Here is a 7,058-nt window from a genome sequence, read left to right as displayed (position 1 = left end):
GGGGACAGAGGAAGCAGGTACCCGGAAAGAATGTGTTTCAAGCAGAGGGTTTCAGTCAATCCATCAGTGGTTTTTTTTTTTAAATGTTCCTGAGCTGATATTTCTATAGATTACTAAATATGTTATACCTGTGTCTAAGGCCAGGAGCATTTTGAATGTGACTAATGTAATTAACTTATACATTTGTCTACTGTGTCTTAGAGTGATTCTTGCCCAAACCCTTGCCAAGACCCTAGAAAAACTATTTTGATGGAAAAATACTTGGTAAGATCATTAAGGTGGAGAAGGTACCTCCAAAGGAACCTACTTTAGATAAAATAGGTCATTTTTGAGTTTTTTCCAAGGAGGGTTCATTTACCTATCAGAAAGGCTTTATTGATTTGGTGCCACTTTGGAAACCAACACCTTTTATACATGTTGCAAGCATTGCCATGCATATAGTATTAAGTCCCCAGGTGATGGTGGGACCCTAGGGTGAAAGTATCTTAGGTTCCTTTATTACATCATGAAGAGCTGTCTGCGAGCCTATAGCACTTCCTCTGAACTAAAAATAAACTTATCCTTTAAGTAACTAACATTTTGGTGTTCATTACAGCACTTTGCTGCTGCTGCTGCTAAGTCACTTCAGTCGTGTCCGATTCTGTGTGATCCCATAGACGGCAGCCCACCAGGCTCCCCTGTCCCTGGGATTCTCCAGGCAAGAACACTGGAGTGGGTTGCCATTTCCTTCTCCAGTGTGTGAAAGTGAGACATGAAAGTGAGGTCGCTCAGTCGTGTCCAACTCTTAGCGACCCCATGGACCACAGCCTACCAGGGTCATCCATGCATGGGATCCACCAGGCAAGAGTACTGAAGTGGGGTGATTACAGCACTTTGACCTACCCTAATTAGTGCTTTGGGTTTTCTAGGTTGATAATCCTATAATTTGATAGTAGTTTAATTTTGTAAGAAACTCCCAAACCGTCTTCTGAAATGACTGTACCATTTTGCATTTCCGCCAACAGTGAACTAGAGCACCTGTTGTTTCACATCCACGTCAGTGTTTTAGATTTTGACCATTCTAATAGCTGTGTGGTGATAGCTCACTGTTGTTCCCTGGTTCTGTTTTGATACTCTGCATTCTAGTTGAAAGCTATCTTTGCCTTGAGAATCTTTAAATGCCCTAGAATTAATTATGTACTCCACTTTCTCTACTGCCACGTACTAAGAATTATTGTCTCCCTTTATTATTTAAGGGTGAAAATGAATTAAAATTATGGGACTTAAGAAAAACCCAAGGGTAATCTGGTGGCTCATTTGGACATCTTGGAAACTGGTTAGGTAGGTTTTGAGATCCTTTTGTATAAGAAAATACACATGAAGCAAAAACCAGATAATAGTCAAGAGACTTTACTTTTAGGAAGGATTGTATGATTGAAAAAATAATGGCCTCCCATAGATACCTACTTTAATCTCTAGAACTTGTGAATATATTACTTTTCATGGCAAGAGACTTTGTGGATGTGATTAAATCAAGGATATCCGGGTAGGGAGATAGCCTAGACTATTCTTGTGGGTCCAGTGTAATCACAGGGTCCTTGTAAAAGGGAGGCAGGTAGGACATATCAGACAGAAGATGTGAGGACAAGAGCAAGGTCAGCAAGAAAATAACACTACTGGCTTTGAAGGTAGAGGAAGGGGTCAGCAGCCAAGGAATGCAGCTCACCTCTAGAAGCTAGAAAAAAGAATGGATTCTCCCACAGAGCACAGAGAATGAATGCAGCCCGGAAGATTCCTTTTAGACTTTTGGCCACCAAAACTGTAAGTGAAAAAATTTATATTATTTTAAACCACTAAGTTTGTGGTAATTTGTTACAGCCAGTAATGGGCTGTTTTTACCCACAACATTTGTCACCAAATGTGTGGGTTTTCTAAGCCGAGCAATTCTCCAATTTTCTGTGGACACCAACTGGGTGTCCCAGAGTTTAGTTCAATTCTGACACTAGCCGTAGTTAGCACAGACCCCGCAGGGTAAGGGTTCACACCCACAGACTACCCCAACTCCAGACACCCGTCTCAAGTCTGAGCCACCAGTACCTCAGACAAGCTGCCTATAAATTGCGGATTCCCGTGACTCCCTTGCCAGGTTCAATAATTTGATGGAATGGCTCACAGAACTCAAGAAAGCACTTTACTACCACTGTTATTTATTACAGGGGACATTGTAACACATACACATGAACAGCCAGACAAAGAGGTACCCAGAGCAAGGTCTGGAAGGATCCCCAGCACGGGAGCTTCTGTTCCACGCAGTTGTCGTGTGTCAGCTTCCTGGCACATGCATGTATTCACCATGTGCAGTAATCATTCTGAGCAGTGAAAGGTCTTAGACCTAGTGAATCAGGTTTAAGAAAAAGGATGCAGCAAAAGTGACGGGATATCACTTCTGATATTGGGTTACCAAGGATGTCAGCTTCAGCTCCCTCCCTCTGCAGCTCTCTCTTGCTTACTCTGATGAAGTCAGCTGCGTGTTGTGAGCTGCGTTATGGAGAGGCACACGTGAAAAGAACTGAAGGCAGCCTCTCATCATTCAGTGAGAACCTAAGGCCCTCAATCTAGTACCTCACCAAGGACTGAATTCCACTTGGATGTTTCCTTCAAGTCTTAAGATGAGACCATAGCCCGCACCTTGATCATAGCCTCGAAGCATAGACTGTGGCAGATACCTAGTTAAGCTGTTCCCATATTCCACACTCACAGAAACTGTGAAGTAATAATGTTTATTAAATGGCATTTAATTGATTATTAATTTGTTATTAATATATTATTTAGTGAATGTTTTTTAATAAATAAATAAGCCCCCTAGTTTTGTTACATAGCAGTGGGGAACCAACATAAATAGATAACAAGTGTTACATTCCTATGGCTGCGCTAAGTTACCACCAACTTGTTGGCTTAAAACAATTGAAATTTGTTCTCTCAAAATTCTGGAGGTCCAGAGTCAAAGTCTTTATCCCTGGGCTGAACTCAAGGTGTTAGTAGGGCTGCACTCTCTCTGGAGGCTCTAGAGAATCCTTTCCTGCCTCTTCCGGCTTCTGATAGCTGCTGACATTCTTTGCCTTGTGACCACATCACTCCAGTCTTCAAGGCCAGCACCTGTAAGTCTCTTTGTTCCATCTTCATACTGGCTTTTCCTTGTCCCCACTCTGTAAGTGTGTATGTGTGTGTGTGAATTTTCTCTCTGCCTCCTTGATACCTTTGATTGCATTTAGATAATCTAGATAAGCTCCCCATCTCAAGATTTACCACAGAAGGATAATATTTACAGGCTCCAGGTTTTCAGATGTGGCTATCTTTTGAGGGAATATTTTTTAAAAATTTATTCATTTTAACTTGGAGGATGATTGCTTTACAATGTTGTGTTGGTTTCTGCCGTACATCAACATGGATCAGCCACAGGTATACGTACGTTCCCTCCCTCTTGAAACTCTTTCTCACCTCCCACGCCATCCCACCCCTCTAGGTTGTCATAGAGCACCAGGTTGAACTCCCTGCATTATACAGCAACTTCCCATTAGCTATCTATTAATATTTTACATATGATAATGTACATATTTCAATGCTACTTTCTCAATTTGTCTCACCCTTTCCTGCCTGGGGGAACATTTTCAGCCTGCCACAAATAGCTAACATTTTAAAACACTTATTTTGCTCTAGGTACTATGGTAAACACTTTATGTGTATTTTCATTTATATTAATTATCACTACTCTTTTTATATACAAAGAAACTGAGTCTCAGAGAGTTTAGATGACTTGTCTCAGGTCACACAGCCAGCAAGTGATGAAGCCAGAGTGAACCCATGCAGTCTGACCTCTGAGCTCATCTGTCTAACTGCTATGTTGTATATTACCTCTCCATAGTTTCATATGTATCTGTGTGTGCTCAGTTGCTATCATATCTGACTCTTTGTGACTCTGTGGACTGTAGCCCACCAGACTCAGACTGTGTCCATGGGATTTCCCAGGCAAGGATCCTGGAGTGGGTTGCCATTTCTTTAACCTGAATAATTAGAAAAGGGTATATTCATTTCATGGCGTATAATATGTTCAGTGAGTTCTTATTAATGGTGTGTTTTGTGATATCATTTTAATTCTCAAGATAAAAGAATTTTAGTTATTTTGGAAATTTCAGTTATTTTTAAGGAAAGACACTTGAACTGGGAGGACCTTATCTAACATTTAGAATCGAGATCTTTTGCCTAGAGAATATAGACCAAATAGCCTTCCTTAGAGAATGGGTCCAGATGGGGTCTGTTCCTCTTTGGTATCCCACATTTACATAAACCCAGTCTCTGATATGGGGGGGGGGGGGCTCTGAAGAGCTGGAATAGCCAAACTGTACCCTGTGTGCCAGGGAATTCCCTGGTGACTCAATGGTAAAGACTCTGCCTGCCTATGCAGGAGACACGAGTTCTATTCTGGGTCAGGAAGATCCCCTGGAGAAGGAAATGGCAGGCCACTACAGTGTTCTTGCCTGGAGAATCCCATGGACAGAGGGGCCTGCTAGGTTACAGTCCATGGGGTCTCAAGCCAGACATGACTTATCAACCAAACAACAGCCCTATGTGCCAGGCTCTAGGAGAACTGATTGCTTTGAGTGCTTAGAGGCACTTCTTCATAACCAGTTTTGGATGGATTTATTTTAGCTTTCTTGGGAAAAGTACATCTAGAGATGAAATCTATATGAAGGTAGAGAGAAGTGATTCTTGTGTTGATCAAAGTTCAGAATGAGAATGTGTGATGTATACCAAATTAGGTTCTGCTTAGCATTTACTATGCTATGCCTTTAACAATTTACTATTTTTTTTTTATTTCCTGTTAGTCTAAAAATTCAGATCACACAGGCACTTCAGCTCTGTGTAGATTTAAAGTTTAGGCTGTGACTCTCTTTTCTACAGAGCTCTTCTTGGAAGGAGATTTCCAGATTTAAGGAAGTAATGCTGTCAGAGAGTTTGAAGCTATTTCTTGAGCTTTTTTTTTTTATTGCCACTGCACTAATGATGGCAGGGCCATCCCTTCCCCTGTGTGACATGCTTGAGCAGGCATGCAGATGGTTAAAGGACTAGGGGGATGGGACTCAGGTGGCAGATGGTGATGCCTTGTCGTGGTTCCAGCTACACTTTGAACATTCTGTCCCTCCTCTGACACGCATCACTTCAGGTGGTAACCTCATTTGGAGGTGAATTGTTCTTCGCTGTGTGTGTGTGTTTGTGTGTGTGTGTGAGTTGACCTCATACCTGGCACTGTGTGGAATGTATTGGCCTAGATTCTGCCCCAGAGGATAGAGGCCTATTGGTATTTAGTGCATCCTCTTTCATATTGATTTTTAGAATAGAACCTGAAAAGATCTTCTAGTTTTACCAAGATTACCTAGTCACCAGCACTATTCTATTTACCTTCATCTGGTTTTCTCTCCAAGGACAGATGCTTCATGAAAAAAAGGAGTTCTAGAGTCAAATTGTGGAAGAGAGGGCAAATGCTGTTAGAAATGTTGATTCCTTTCCTCCCCCCATCACCTTTGTAGCTAGCGTATTGATACCTACACCTTCTGTTCTGTACCTCTCTGAGTATAGCCATGGTGGATGTTTCTGGCGTGCTGATAGCTTCTCCCCTTAAGTCACCTCTCCTCTTGGGTTGAAGTAATTTTTCAGCACTCTGAGAGCTTCTCTGGCTTCTCTGCAGGTGGTACTCAGAAGCCATGGGAGTTTTCACGTCCTCAGCCCTCCATCTTTGGGAAGTTGGACTCGATAAATGCCCACAACCACCCCACCCTCCGCAGAATAATTCTGAAGCCACATCATAGTTTCTCAGAGAGTTTCCAGCAGAACTGAGCTCTAAACAGAGCAAATGCTCAGAGCAGTGACCTATTAACATAAGCTGCATGGTGTTTCCCATTTCCCTATTTCATTTTTCCCTGTCTCATTTGTGTTTCCTATTTCTGTCTCTGACACAAACTAGCTGCTGCACTCAAGTCCTTATCTTAGAGTGTTTTTGGAAGGCTGTACCTCTGGATAGTCCTACACATATCCGGTTTGAGAGGTTTTTGAGTAGAGAAATGTCTTTAGTCCTGTTCCCTAAACTTGCCATTCCATGATTTTTTTTTAACTCTAAAATTCTGTGTATCTAATTTTTTTTGCCGTATCATTCCTGAATTTGGCTGCTGGAGATATCTGAGAGAGGTATTGCTTAATAGTGGCCCATGAAGGAGCCCACAGATTCCTTTTTACAGCTCATTTTTGTCTTGAGTCCCCTTGGCAGAAGCCTCAAGGTCACAGGTCTGCAAGAGACCTTAGAGTCTATTTACCTCATTTTATCAATAGAAAAACTAAAACCTAGAGTGATGGGCTGTCATTTGGCTCAGTCATCTGTAATTTCATAGGACATGTGCAAATTATCTAGCCCAAAGTTTAGTAAACTGGCTTATGGGCAAAACTCAGCCTGCAGCCTGTTTTTGTACAGCCTACAAGCTAAGAACAGTTATTATGTTTTTAAGTGGTTGAAAAATTTTTGAAAAGACTATTTCATGATAATGAAAATTAATATGAAATTCTAACTTCAATATCTATAAAGTTTTATTGGAATATAGGCACACCCATTGGTTTATGTCACTAAACCAACAACCGTTTTACTGCTACAATGGCAGAGGTGAGTGGTTGTGACACAGATGGTCTAACCCACAATCCTGAGATATTAACTATCTGATTCTCTGCAGAAAAAATTTGCCAGTTCCTGTTTCAGCTTCTCAGGACATGATGAAGAGAATTGCAGATGTCAGCGTGCATATAGGCATAAATTACTAGAACGTAGTGGAGATGTCAGAGTTGTGAGTTATGGGTGAGAATCCTGTTCTGTGCAGTGCTCTTAAAAAGCCTTGTTGGATTTTGGACAAATGGCAGCACATACTTAAACATTAATTTCCTCATTTATGAAATGAAGGGACTAGGCCAAAGAGTTCTTAAATTCCCTAATAATCTATTTTCTCTTAAGTTTGTCTATTCCAGATCCAAAATCACGCTCA

The sequence above is a fragment of the Odocoileus virginianus genome, chromosome 6, assembly GCF_023699985.2.
Source record: "Odocoileus virginianus isolate 20LAN1187 ecotype Illinois chromosome 6, Ovbor_1.2, whole genome shotgun sequence".
NCBI lineage: Eukaryota > Metazoa > Chordata > Mammalia > Artiodactyla > Cervidae > Odocoileus > Odocoileus virginianus.
The sequence above is the reverse complement of the archived record's forward strand: the minus strand, read 5'-3'. Positions refer to the sequence as shown.